The following is a 14830-nucleotide window of genomic DNA, read 5'->3' on the forward strand; positions in this document are numbered from 1 at the left end:
CCTGGGCTCCTCACCCTCCGCCTGGGACGACTCCTGGTGGCCTCCCGCCCTGGGCACCGCACCCAAACCGACAGACCATGCACGCAACTTGGGCTTCATCCTGGACCCCTCCCTCTCCATGACCAGGCAAGTCAACAACGTCTCCTCGGCGTGCTTCAACATCCTACGCATGCTACGGAAGATCTTCTGGTGGATCCCCACCGAGACCAGGAAGACCGTCACCCAGGCCCTCGTCACCAGCCGACTGGACTACGGCAACGCCCTCTACGCCGGTACCACCGCCAAGCTCCAGAAGAGACTCCAGCGGATCCAGAACGCCTCAGCCAGACTCATCCTCGACATCCCACGAACCAGCCACATCTCTGGACATCTGAGAGACCTTCACTGGCTCCCCGTCAACAAAAGAATCACCTTCCGCCTCCTCACCCACGCACACAAAGCCCTACACGACCAAGGCCCGAGCTACCTCAACAGCTGAGTCAACTTCTACGCTCCCAAACGCCACCTCTGATCAGCCAACCACGCCCTCGCTGCCGTCCCCCGCATCCGAAGAGCGACTACAGGAGGAAGGTCCTTCTCCTACCTGGCCGCCAAGACCTGGAACTCCCTCCCGACCGACCTGCGCCTGACCCAAGACCACCTCTCCTTCAGGAAGAAGCTGAAGACCTGGCTGTTCGAGCAGTAGCAGCACCCCCCCATCTCACCCCCCCCCCCCCCCCCCCCCCAGCGCCTTGAGACCCTACGGGTATGTAGCGCGCTTTATAAGTGTCACTGATTGATTGATTGATTGAATAGTTTCATTCTGTTTTTAAATTTCCCATGCTGTCCATATGCTCAGCTGCTGGCCTATAATTCATCACAGACAGCATGGAGAGTGACTTAAAAGGAGCACCATTTTCTGTATTGGTGCACTTTTCAAAATAAATGCAGACAGAAAACACATTGTTTTCTGTCTGTATTTATCTGTAAAAGTCTGCAAAAACTCAAAACATGGAGCCTTAGTTATATATAAATTAAGAAACATGCTTATAACACTTTCTTACGATAATTTTTCGACATGCTGCACAGCACCCATTTTGCTCTACAATATAGCTAAAAGACATTGCCAAAGCCAATACCTCTAGCTAAACACAGCCGCGGTCGCTAATGGAGTACCGGCCGGGCGGTGACGTAGGGAGGGGGAGGGGCAGGGAGGGGGGTAGTAATGTATGGATTACGGACTTTAACAGGTAAGTAAACATATAAATAAATAAAACGAATGTTGTTGCGTGCACTGCATCACCAAATGCGATGCAGTACACAACCAAATTCGTTTTTCTTATTTATATGTTTACTTACCTGTTAAAGTCTGTAATCCATACATTACTACCCCCACCCTGCCCCTCCCCCTCCCCACGTCACCGCCCGGCTGGTACTCCCTCTACCTGCCGTGGCTGGCTAAACAGTTAACCCCTTCCCTGCTGCCGTCGGCCGTCGCGAGCACTACCTTCGTAGTGCTACGCACGTCCAACGGATAACGCGGCCCCGCCCGAGCAACAGAACCACACCGCAGCGGAATTACTGCCACGGTTAACGGGTTAAAGGGCCTTAAAAGTGAGACCATTTGGTTATGCCAATGCTTGTTAAAAATAGCACTGGAGCTGGGCCTGGTTAGCAGATCACAGGGTACAGTCAGAGTCAGTTATCACAGTATCATTCAGCAAAAAAATAGGGGGGAACAGGGTTAAATGATGACTTTCTAACAACCCTCCCAGAACGTGTTCTGACGAGAATGAAGACCTTATAACAGGCACACACACAACACTACCTGAATAAAAACACCTTACTTAACGACTACAAATCAGTAACTTCTTTAAAGTAAAGCTCATTCAACACAAGTATGCTATGTCTCCGACCCATTTGGATGCTGCTTTGGGCACTGTTCCTCCTGCTGCCTATGCAGCTTCACACAGCGCCTGAGGCGTGGCTGCTGCGGGTGCTTATATAACAAGCTACCGGCGCGTGTCCTCATTTTGCTTCGGCCATGCAGGGACCCTAGGAATCACTCATCTTATCAGTACGAGGGAACTCGCCGTCTCGGCGCCCAAATTCATTTTTTTCTCGCCGTGTTTGTTGGTGTGTGTTTGTTGTTATCAGACTGTGAATTATGTCCGGCCTCCAGCGCGCTGAACATCCGAGGCCGGGCCCAATTGACTCCGAGAACGAGGCTGACGTCACAGCAGCCCTCCCTTGCCCCCGCCTCCGACGCCCGGCGACGCAGACTGCGGCTGCACGCTGAGGGGAGCCGCCATTAGAGCAGCTCTATTGATTTCTGATTCACACTGCAGCACCGGGGCGAAGGAACAGGGAGGGGGAGCGGCCCCGCAGCGGGAAGGAGCCAAAGGAAATCAGCCTTCCTTTGTCTGTGAACCCGAAGCAGATCTTGCTCCCGAGAAGATAAAAATAGAGACGGGACAATGTGAAGGGGACAAGGCTGATGATTGCGCGCCTGATGAAAACAAGGACACTCCCGAAGGGAATAAAAAACATCTTTAACGTTTATATTGTAATGCTTCTCGTGTTGTTAGATTCTTATTTAAAAGTAAACGTCAATGGATGCACTGAGAAGCATATTGGAGAATTGTGTTGCGCAGTGTTTTTTTCTCATTTGTACTTGCAAAGAATTGTTGAGATTTACGTGTTTAAAAATCGGAACACCAACTGTATTTTCGCCATTCGTATGTCTGCTGTGAATGTAGAATTACATTATAACACTGTCTATAGCTGCTAAAATCGGTGCAATGAGAGAACAACGTTTTGAGAGCGGGGCCACTGCACATTTCGACGATGAGTTTTTAAAAATATGACAAAAAACTGCTCAGACACAGGCGTGTTGTCTTCCAAGACGTGCTGCACTGTAGCAGCAAGCCAATCCCCTATGTATATATATTTCCATTGTTCGATTCCTCGTTGCCTCCTTTAAATCCAGTAAACACAAATACCACACTGCGATTACTTTTGTTATTGATGTATGCATTGGCTGGCTGCATTGTGTATAGCACCTGCGAGTGCACACTGTGAAACAAAGCATGTTGAAATCCATATGCACTTTGCGTTCCATGCACGCAGGCGTGCCCTTACAGTGAAGGGCAGCAGCCAGGCATTGTTTGCAGATGCTGTCTGGAGCCGAGCAGCCCTGCCAGACAGGCAGCCAGGCTCAGCGCCTGGTCCTCCCAGACATGTGCCTTGCCATTTTCATTTTAATCAGTCTGCTCAGGACGGCTGCTGATTCATTTTGCGGGACGGACCCCTGGGAACCAAGGTGGGAGCCTGAGGCGAGCAGCTATTGCATCAATGCAGCATTCCACATCACAGGAGGCGGGGGAGGAAGGGAAAGGTGGAAATGGCTTAGAGGGGAGGAGGGAGAAAGAGAGCGAGACAGCGGAGCAGACAGATAGAGAGGGCGAGGGAACGAAGGAGGGGGAAGGATGCTAGCACAAGGGGAGAGAGGAGGCACACCTCCTCTTTGCAATTCTGTGATGCACATTATATAGGTAAAGCTGAACTCAGAGATAAAACACATTCCACGCAATCAGACCAAAAATGGCGTATAAAACATTTCAACTTTATTTGTGTGTGAACATCTAGATATATATCTACGCCACATATTTTGATTATGCGTGATCTATATAAATATTTGTTAATGTCCATATCAATTTGACACTAAATATATTTTTATTTGATATATATATATATATATATATATATATATATATATATACACACACACATATATTACCGCACCTACATATATATAGCTTGTATTCTATGCCTTTACACATACGCCCTCGTCTATAAATAAATGTAAAGGCATTCAGCACACCGGCACGCACCCCTCTATGATTTCCACACTCTGCTGTTGAGCATGGGGATGGGGCGATGAAGACACCGGGGTAATGCTCACTCTGAAGGAAGCATATTCCTGTACTTATCCAATAACTGCTTGGGGTGGGATACCTGATTTACCCCGGGACCTTGATTCGTGGGACTGACAAGCTTATTATTCAGTGAGCCTATTATTGATATTATTCTGCTCTTGGTTTCCATGGCCACCTTGTGAGAGACATTCAATTTTCTCTCTTCCATCATCATTATCTATGAGGCCATCTGTTGTGGAAAATGAATTCAGCCTCATTTGCATAACTGATAAGCTCTTTTTTTTATCTATTTAACAGAAGGTCATATGCCGGGGATTTAGAGCTGGTGGAAAAAATGTGTAAAAAAATCCCTGCGAGAGAGGCTGAGTGGGAGTGCGTGCATTAGAGGATGTGTGTGGAAGTAAAAGCGATCCCCCAGGCCTGCTAGCCTATCGTGCTGCATTTGTCATCCCTGCCAGGGCGACATCCCCCCACCCCCTCGCCCCAAGCTTCTGCAAACGGAAGAGAGTGGGGAAGCTTCTCCCTGCAGTCTGCTGGAAGCCCCTTGGTTTTTTATTCACTAGTGGTGGGTGTTTTTCCTTTTTTCCTCCATCATCCGGGAATGTGAGTTATCTTTTCAATGGACGGTGAGGCAGCCGAGCCCCAGTTCCTGGCTGTCTGTGGCACGCGTGTAACTTGTGTTCTGTAAAAGTTGCCGCGAGGAGCTGCGCTGAGGCAGTGCATGCAGAGCAGCTGTGAACTTGAACTTGGCAGTGATTAACTTTTCCTTCGCCTTGACGCCGGTGGATGCAGCGTTTCCTCGCTCCTAGGTAGGTGTCTGGCTTTTGTGCAGCTGGAAGAGCTTCTCTGCAGCAGTTTTCTTTCGTTTCCTGTGTTTCTGTTGACTCCTCTGAAGTTGGAATGTCATTGGAGTTGGGTGTTTGTGACTTTCTTCTCGGCTGGGCGGTGTTTTAATGCGGGAAAGGAATTGCATGTTGTTTATTTTTATTTGTATAGGCCCATACTCTTTTCATGTTCGGTATGGTTACTTCTTGTTGGTCTCAAACTTAAACTTTCGCACAGAAGTGTCTGTAAAGTGAAGTAGTTGTTCTAATGTAGCTGTTTGGATGGCATCGCGGCGCTAGGCGCAGGTGAATTCAAATCAAACCAAGTAATTAACCCTGTCGAAAAACATTTAGGGTACTTTGTATTTAAATGATTTATCGATGGGTTTTCTTTCAGATAACTGAAAGGTGCAACACAGCATTTTAAAGATGTTTACATAATCATAGCTGCATGTATTACGAACAGTAAATGCTGTGTGTTGAAATTCAAGTTCCGCTAACAAAGGTGTGCTATATGCTTTAACAAGTACCGCGCTACATGAAAAGCTAACACCGCATGTAAAAATAACTTTACTTTTCAGGAGCACGTGAACAATATCAATGTGCTGATATCGAATTAGACATGCCTGTTGTTTGTCAAGAGAGTGGAAGTGAGAACTTGTTGTGAACACTGTTTTTAAGTTGTGGTGTTGTGTCTCACTGAGCAGCGCCACACATCACGCATTTGGCATGTGCCCGTTTCACAAAATATCAGCACAATTAGGGAATGTTCCTCAGAGCTCAGCGCGCGTGGTCGGTGCGATAAAAACTTCACTTGTTCATGCACACTAATTGCCTTGTAGCGCCGAGTTATTTGCAGACAGACTGTACACCGCAACGCAGCCGGGTGCTTCATGCCAAAGGGTGCTCTGCAGAGTTTAACATGCTCCTTCTCGCGTGGTAGCATGTAGAGAAGGTGCTTCCTGTGTATGTTGTCATGTATTAACATTAATAATAAATCGTATTTCGGAGAGTCCAGCATGCCTGGTACACAGGTGATTTGTAAGACACGTTTTATTTCTCTCCCAGACACAAACGCATGCAGACAGACATGCTGTTGCTGCAGAGGTCGATGACATCTCTATAAAATTATCGAAATTAAATATAATTCACTGTTCCTTTGGTTTATCAACTCCTTTACACTTTTGAGTTGCGAATGTGTACCATTAAAGAAAAGAAAATACATTTAAAAAAGTTCAGAGTGCCTACTTTCTGAGAGGTGTGAGGGCTCCAACAAATAACTTGAAGTAGAAGCTGGTTTTCTGTGTGATCTTGTTTTTTCAAGTCGTTTTTGCTGCAAAGAGTCGAGCACAAAACTTTGACGAGATAAGGCACCCTCTGAGCGGGGGGCTCCCTCTCCCTAATCGGTAATTGCCGGGCTCGGATGCCTCCTTTTCGTTGCTGACATTTGACTGCTGCTAATTCGCTGATTAATCTCATTAAAGTGATTATGCTCGTATTCGGGGCTGGCTGTCATTGTTCTGCAGACAGCTCTCGGCAGCCGCCGCTGGAGAGCGGGTCTGGGTCTGAGGCTGGCCAGTGCTGTGAGCGTGGTGGTAGCTCTCGGCGTTCAGCACCGGGAGCTGTCCAGTGCTGAAAGAACGGCGTCCAGCCCAGCCTCACTGCACGCCGCTTCACTGCTACTGGGAAACACCAACTGACCTTCATCTCAGAAGAGTCTATTTGCTGGAGTGCTCCACTGAAACGGGAACCCGTTTCTCCCGAAGTTGCATGTTGCTGTGTTGCATTTTTGATTGTTGAAAATAAAGGATTTGAAATCTCACCCCTCCCTCCCGCATCTAAAATCCTGCCCCTGTTAATTGGGTCGCTGCAGAGCGCACATACACTTTAGAGCACCCCCAGCATGACTATATACTATATTGTCATTAAATGTATTAAAAAGTGTACAATTAGGACTCACACTCCAAAAACTGATGTGCGAAACTCGATAGGTAGTTTGAAATAAATGCACAATGCAGCAAATGTCTTCAGACACCAACAATCTTTCTGTATGTTAGATACAATGCAGGGTGTGCGTTGAACCTGCCTGGTCTCTGATGCAGCGTGTGTATGCCTGAAGTGTCTGGAGCTGAACTTGACTGCCTTCTTCAGTGCAGTGCGGCGATAAAGAATTTGGAGGCGAGCCAGGCTATCGGGCACACACAATGCCCCTTTGTTCTTTAATATGAGCGATGTTGGCACCTTCTGTGCCATGCCAGTGCCATATCTCATCACTGCCTCTGCATCAGCAATTAGCTGCAGCCAGACACTGGAGCGGACTGCCCCCATTGTTCCTGTTTTTGGTGGTAAAGCACATGGAGAACTGGTAGCCAGGCTTCTAAATCGCCTCCCCGCTTTTTGTGGAATCAGAGGTTTGTGCCACACGTTGATCTAGAGGGGAAAGACGCTAGTTTACAAAGTGTACAAGAACAAACCGCACCTGGTTTACACGGTACCTTTTTTTCAGAAGCATTGTTTTCCTTAGCAACAGTCAGCATTATATTAGACAAAAGCTAGTCTTGATAGGTATAACACTCTAGGACACATCATTTTCGTTACTGATATTGCATTGCCGATAATTGAGTATGTGGACTGCTTTAATTACTTCCTTATAGAGCTGTCCAAGATAATCTACATTCTCCTCACCCCACCTTAGCCAATAGTCCAAGACACACGCAGTCCTTCACACAAGCACACTGAGACACACAGTGTATTCCTCAGACACACATTTACATTCTATCAGACACTCGCACACAAAGTGCTTCACTAATTGAACACTTCCACGCACATACATGCACACGCCTTACCACAAGACATTTCTCTTTCCCGCCCCCTCAAACAGACATGCACATTCCAAATCACAAATACAAACACACCCTCAGGTGATCCCACATAGCCATATACAGACATTCGAGCAATCTATCAGACACTCACAGTCCCTCACAGATACATATTTACACATTCACTCAGGCCCTCACAGAAATGCAGACACACATGTAGGCACCGTAGACACCACCCATCTACTCAGCCACCCTCCTATACACAGACACACAATACAACCCCACAAATGCTCTCTCTCTCTCTCTCTCTCTCTCTCTCTCTCTCTCTCTCACACACACACACACACACACACACACTGGCAGGCAGCCGCACAGACACGGCACATCCCCAGACTCCCTGCCGTCTCGCTGTCTGTTTTTTCTGTCTGCTTTCTCCTCCTCCTACTTCGCTCCATCTATCACCGCCGCCCCCCTCCCCTTCCCTCTTCTGCTTCCCCTTCCTCCCTCCCACCACGCTCTCCACGCTGCTTCTTTCTTTTAAAAATACCCAGTCTTCTCCAGTCTAGCTGTGCCTGTCCCCTTCTCCCCTCACTCCCTGTAACACCTGCAGTGCCGGGAAATTTGCAAAATCTGAACATTTTCCTTACTTAAGGGTTGCATCCATTGCGACACGTTAGCTTAAAATTACAAGCATCGAATGATCCCGTATATGTGTTTTATATCTTAAATAAAAGTTGAAAATATCAGGATAGCATGGAATTATGTAGAAAAAATGGGAACGCGATATCCGTCGGTTATCATATAAAACGCCCCGTTCTTTTTAATGGCGCATTGGGATGGCACGTATTTAGTTCTTTAAATAAGTTTCCCCATCGACAACGTCCCTTTGGCCCTGAGTCCGCGCGACGTTCAAGCCTACGATTTTGACAGAGATACCTTACAAAGCGGACCCTGCCTCTGCAGAGCGCTGCCCCCTCAGACTGCAGAGCGGCACCTCGCAAGGCTTTCTGGGATTGGAGGCGCCACATCTGTAGCAGTCATTTAGTGCCAGGTCTCTCCAGGACAAGGCTGTACTGCCTGCAGAGTAGCCGGCTGCCGGGGAGGGGAGCGTGTGGGTGAGAGGGGGTGGGGGGGGGGAGGTTGTTTCTTATTTCTGTTCTTTATATGTCGTGGTAGTGGGCAGTAGAGCTGACCGCCCCTCAGTCACCAGAAGGCTACCCTGCCAGACTGACCACCGGCTGCAGACGCTGCATGAATAACCATTTAAGTGGGGAGGCACTTTACTTTATGTTTCGATCGGAACTTGAGCTTGGAGATAAGGCCACGACAGACATAAGGTGATTGATTGTGAACATGTCTTTTATAACAGGTGCAGACTAGCCTTTGCAGCATCCCATTAGAAACAAATGCGCCCAGAGGTTGCAGGTGTTGCCATTGCCAGTTGAGCAGACAGTGCCATACTCATGAGACAGCAAAGCAAGAAGCAGCCTGCAGGCCCCAGTGCAACCAATTCACTCTGGGAGCAACAGAAGTAACTGCACGTCACTTCCTTTTCTTTTATATGACATTGTGCCAGGTCAACCAGACCAACTACGACTAAAACCCACATATCACCTCAGGTTGTCAAACCTAAATCCAGGGCTAAAACAGTGTGTCCCGGGGACATGCAGCAGTGTGATGATCTTTAACATCTAACGATGTCGCGAGCTTCGAAGCTTTGTATCCTTCACCGGCACGAAGATGGGCGAAGCAGACACAACATTAAATAAATTGGCTTCTTAGTGGGCCGATTTCTTTCTGTTCCTGCCAGTGCCTTAGTATGACTATGGATAGCAAGAACAGTGCTGGCAGCTACCCAAGAGGTTGCAGCTGCCACCTCCCCTTTGACCCCTACTGCCATCTATGCAGGACCCTGGGTTACACGAAGAAGATGCTGTGTGCATGCATGGACTGTGAGAGTCGCACCTTCGCGCTCTGTAAACACACACCGCTCTTCCGCCCTCCCCCGTCTCGCCCAAGCCGTCTCAGTCCAATGACGTCACAGCTTCAAACCCGAGTGAGAGGACAGAGTGGGCGAGAAAGCAGTCGCCTTTCTTCTGGGCATGTGCAACACTTCCCACATTGCAGTGCGTGGGATGTTATCCCTTCATAACAAGAAAGACACTGACAGCCCGAGGCTCCACAGAAGAGAAAGGCGAATCGCATATTTATGAACAGTTAGCATATGCACAGGGAATACCACCCAACAATTGAATCAACGTCGGCTTAAAGGAATCTGCAATTTATCGATATTTCATGCAGCGTGACAGTCGTATTTTTATGATTTGTCACCCGGACGTCCAGAAAAAAATCTTCGATGTTCACGTATTTATCAAGATATTGCCAGCATGTGGCCTGATGATCACTGCTGAGTTCCGCGTTTGTTACTTCATCCAGACACGCAAATATCGAGTCTTAAATTAAGATGAGAAAGAGTGTGACCAGTGGCGTAACGAAACGCAAGCCCCCCTCCCCTTACAAAGTACATGAAGTCCCCACCCTCACCCAATCAGGAGCTCTCCGACCAGGATCCCGCCGCCCATGCACAGTGCTGGAATAGCCCCCCCCCCGCATCCCCCCAACCCACCCCGCCGCCCCCAGCTCGTGGGGGCTAATGGTACGCCACTGTTTGGGATGTAAGTTATTATGACACATATTCCTGGAGACCGAGATCAAACGACATCCAAGAAGAGTGAAGTGGTCAGAGTTTGACATATTACACGAATTCAGCACAACAATGTGGACAAAAACACAACAGACACCTCGGTTTCCATCACAGTAGACTACTCATTGAGCTGGTGTCCTGCACAATTTTTTTTTAAAACGTTGTTTTATAGATTGTTTGCTAGTATCATCAAGCTGCAAATAGCGTACATGTAGATGGATCCTACAAAGAAGCAAGTGACAATTGCAATGCATGCTGGTACATCTCACAATCCCTAGACTTTACACCCCCATATCTGGGCCAGACTGGGTACCGGGAACCGAAAGCAGCCCTGGCAAATTTTTTGTCCGACCAGTCCATGTACACTTAGTGAGTGAGAGAGGCTGACCACTACATGGGGGGATTGTGGCAGGGTTTCCCGACAAGAAAATTTGGGAAGAAATTGCAAACATGGTGCATTCTACTACACATTTTTCATTATATATTCAATTATATTAGCTTTTTAAGCATAGTAAATGATGACATTACAGTGCACCAGGATACCCATTCATGCACGCAGACATTGTTATGGAGGACACAAAAAAATAAGATGTCAAGCATAAACTGTTGTGGCTCCTGCAGCTAACACCGTGGGGGGGGTTCGCAAGTCGACAGACAATGGAATAGTATTTATTTATTTTATTTTCCCTTTTCCATTGTCTGTCGACTACCCCCATGCCCCGTCCCAGCCCAGCCCTACCGCGCTGGCCTGCAGGAGCCGCGGCTGAGCATGAAACAGGAATTTAAATGTAAGTGTATGCAATCACTGAGAACACAATGAAATACCATTTTGACGGATCTTAACATCTTCCCAATAAGGGACTCAGCAGGGCCAGCTTTAGTGCTGGTTTCGCGGGTGCGACAACATTTTTGGGCGCCCACTCACAATTACCTCCTCTTCCACTGATTCCCTCGCTATCACCATCCAACAGTGTCCCTCATATCTCTTTAGCCCCCTTCTCACATGTATTTCATTTGTTTTACAATGCCTCTCATACCAGTGTAGAGTGTCAGAGGACTTTACATCACACACACACAGCGACAATGAATCATAAGTGTGTAAACCAGTGTATAGAAAATGTTACATAAGACAAAGGTGACTACAGGGTGTAGCATTCAAATGTCATCCATACTGGTAGGCATTTTTTAAGAGTGCTTGATCTGTAGAAGAACAAACTCAGGATTCAAAATGTGACAAAGTGGTTAGGGTGACTTTACTAATAAATATTTATTTGTACCTAAGCAAACACTTTTTTTAGCTACTTTAGGATTATAAAAGACTGGGAAAAAACATAGATTTCTAACCTACATCATGCAGTTTGCATGTAGCTCTTTGATGGTAGTTCATAGCTCACTGTGCTTTATTGCAATTATAACTTATGAACTGAAAGTTACAAGAGGATCTCTATGCAGCGGCAGCCTGCATGGATCGGGGGTGGCAGGACAGGGTAAGGGGTATAAAAAAGAAGAAAAAAAATGTACCCCCCCGTCGCGCCTCTCCTCTATTATTTCGCCGTGGTCTCTCCTGGCCAGGAAGGAACAGGAAGCACCCAGGCTGAGGCTCCCTACAGTCAATCACAATGCTGCACTGCAGCATTGTGTTTGGTCTAATCACTGTGGTTCGGAGCTGATCTAGGGAATGGGAGCCTGGGCATGTTCTCCACCAAGGCTGTAAAGCAGCCTGAGTGGAGAGCATGAAAAGTGCGCGTGACTGTATGGCTGGCCCCAGAAACGGCCAAATAGTCATGCACACTTACAGTGTGTCATCACTCCTCCCCCTGCTTCTCTGTCACCAGAGCAGCCCGCCCTGTTTGCCAGGCTGCAGCAGCAGGAACAAATAAAATATTAACCTCAAGTTATTATCATTTTATTTTCCTTCATTTGACTGCTGCAAAGTAGTGGGGCAACACTTCTCCACGTTAGTGGAGGAGCCACCACTGTCTCTATGACAAAAGCAGGGACCCACTGAGCTATCCACATAAAATAAGGTTCTATGATCTGGATGGTACATGTTCTTTGCAGGAGCCATGGTAACCATCTGCACTATATTAGAAGAGTCAATACTGCCACTAGATACAACTCTGATTCCTCTCCAGTAGGAACATTATTAACTAGAGTTATCTTGACATTTTCATTGTTGCCTTAAGACTGCTAAATATAAAAGGAACTCTGCAGCAGTGTTTTTAAACTCATCACAATTTACGAAGGACAGTGACCCCTAGCTCAGCGATACACCAGCCCCCATTACAAAACAGGCTCTGAGGAACAAAACCATCTCCCACCCTTCCAACCTCCTGGGGAAACAGTTCGGCCCGTCTGGCTATGCCCCACATCAACAACTTAACAACAACCAGTAGCTATTGTGCGACAGACCAGCACCTTATACTGCAAATTGGGTCCCCAGTTAAGTTAATACATTTTCATGCGTATCCGCTAACCATGCCTCATCTAGTATTTTCATCAGGTGTGCATTTATGCACTACAAGTTGAAGTGTATGCAAAGAGATCCAGCCCGAGCATTTCCATTGTCAGTCCCCTATGACCTATTCAGTGGGTTTCAGGAAAGACATAAGAACCTGCGTCCAAAGGTCAGCCAGCAGTTTCTTCCAGAGACCTCTTTGCTTGTCGTCCCAGATTTCCTCCGCCTTTACTGTCACCCACTTCTCCACCTCCCTCCACCATCTACTGTGCGCTGGGCACTCAGGGACTGCTGTTATGCCCTAAGTTGTTCTAAAAACAATGAAGCTCTGACCATTCTCAACACTCGTTACAGATAACTAGGATGCATATAAACTTGGACACTCAGCCACCGATCAAAACAAAACTCTATAACTAAACCATTGTCCCTATTTCATGAAATCAATTTAATGCTTCAGATCATGTTATTTTTTATTGTGGTGGATGATGCATTCTCATTAATTCCACGTTAAAACCACAATAATCTTGGCCAATGGAATTATGTGAAAAAGGCGGAACAAATTATGAATCTGGTATGCCTAAATTATGCAACAAGAAACGGCCATTTATGCAACATAATGTGGTACATTCTTTGACAGTATTATTTCACTATGTTACAATTTCAATACACAAAAATAGACTCTGGGGAAAAAGGTTTGCCCTCAAACCTGTCACTTTAACACGAGAATGCAATAGGCAGCAACTCAAAGATGACCAGTTAACTGTCCCCTCTTTAGATTTTAATATCTATATCAACTCAACTCAATGAATCTTTATTCAGTATTTAAAAAATACCATAAAAGTGCATAAAACAATTCATTAATTAAAAATACAATTCATAAACCCCATAATTATACAATTTATACAAATGTCAACACTGTCCCCTCGAAATCCTCAACCTTACAGGAATCCTAATAGAATTCATTATGCAAAACAGCGTGTGGGAATCATTGGCCCTTTGCAAAAACAACAGTTCCAGCTTAGCACATTTAAACTTTAACTGTTTTAAAATACCCACTAAAAACTTGCTCCTAGGTACAGAATAAAATGAACATAACAATACAAAATGAAGGGTATCCTGCGGAGACCTATTGCCGCAGCCGCAGGTACCCTTCTGCTCAACCGGCTGTGTAAAACCTGCTGGGTTTGCCAGGATGTGATGTAAAAGGTTGAGCCTAAAACGCATCATATAAAATCTTTCTTGGGCATTATACAATAGAGCTAGATAGGGTTCCATCCCCACTTCTGTTTTTAGTACTTTATAGGTACGGACTGTACGGACTGTAACTTTTGATTCTTCTCTAACCGCCCTGTGTGCAACAGCCTGCTTCCTGAATATATTTTTCACTCTGACTTTGTCAAAGGTAGTAATTTTTTCAGGGTTGACAAAGAGGTTCAGACAGCCCATGCCCTCCAGTGTGGTCTTTACATATCTAAGCCAGGGGATGTTCATTCCCTTATCCCTTTTTAGGAAATCTAAAATAATTTGCCTGCTAAGAGCTGCCTCCCCATGGATCCAAATCTTCACCCAGGCTAGAAGCGGTCTAATCTTTATTAAATCTTCAATGAACTCAGCACCTAATTCATCGTGTACGATGAGGCCCGGTGTGCTTTGCGGGGTTTTTAATACCTTTCTGAGGTATTTGTTTTCTTCCACTTGTATTTTTTCAGTGTTTACAAACCCCCAGACTTCTGCCCCACAAGTCACTTTGGAGCAACAGATTGATCTATAAAGATTCATCACTTGTTCGGCGACCATCCTCCCAACCTCTGCCCATAGTTCGTTATCACCCCTGTTGCAGCCACCAATTCAGAGCAGTGTTTTTCAACTAACAAATTGAGGTTTAATAACCCATCAAACAATAAGCCCAGATAAGTAAAAGACTGAACCCGGCCTATTTTACGGGTACCTATCCTATACGTAAAATTTGTGCAGGCTTTGGCCCCTGCTAACATTACATAGGATTTATCCAGATTTACATATAAATCAAGTGAGGACATGAAACTGATGAACCCATCAATCAGCTTCTGTAGGACCTTTGGGGTGCGGGCTAACAGCACCGCGTCGTT

The 14830-nt window shown here is 46.3% G+C and overlaps 1 protein-coding gene across 1 annotated transcript in view; it reads left to right on the forward strand.

The window, feature by feature from the left end:
- The first annotated feature begins 4411 nt into the window (after window positions 1–4411).
- Window positions 4412–14830, forward strand: part of MYT1L (myelin transcription factor 1 like) — a 1231183-nt gene continuing 1220764 nt past the window's right edge. The window contains exon 1 of the mRNA XM_086926390.1: window positions 4412–4726. The gene's annotated coding sequence lies outside the window, so the exon portion shown is untranslated. The remainder of the gene's footprint in view (window positions 4727–14830) is intronic.

This window comes from Lissotriton vulgaris, chromosome 6 (assembly GCF_964263255.1).
Source record: "Lissotriton vulgaris chromosome 6, aLisVul1.2, whole genome shotgun sequence".
NCBI classification, from domain to species: Eukaryota; Metazoa; Chordata; class Amphibia; order Caudata; family Salamandridae; genus Lissotriton; species Lissotriton vulgaris.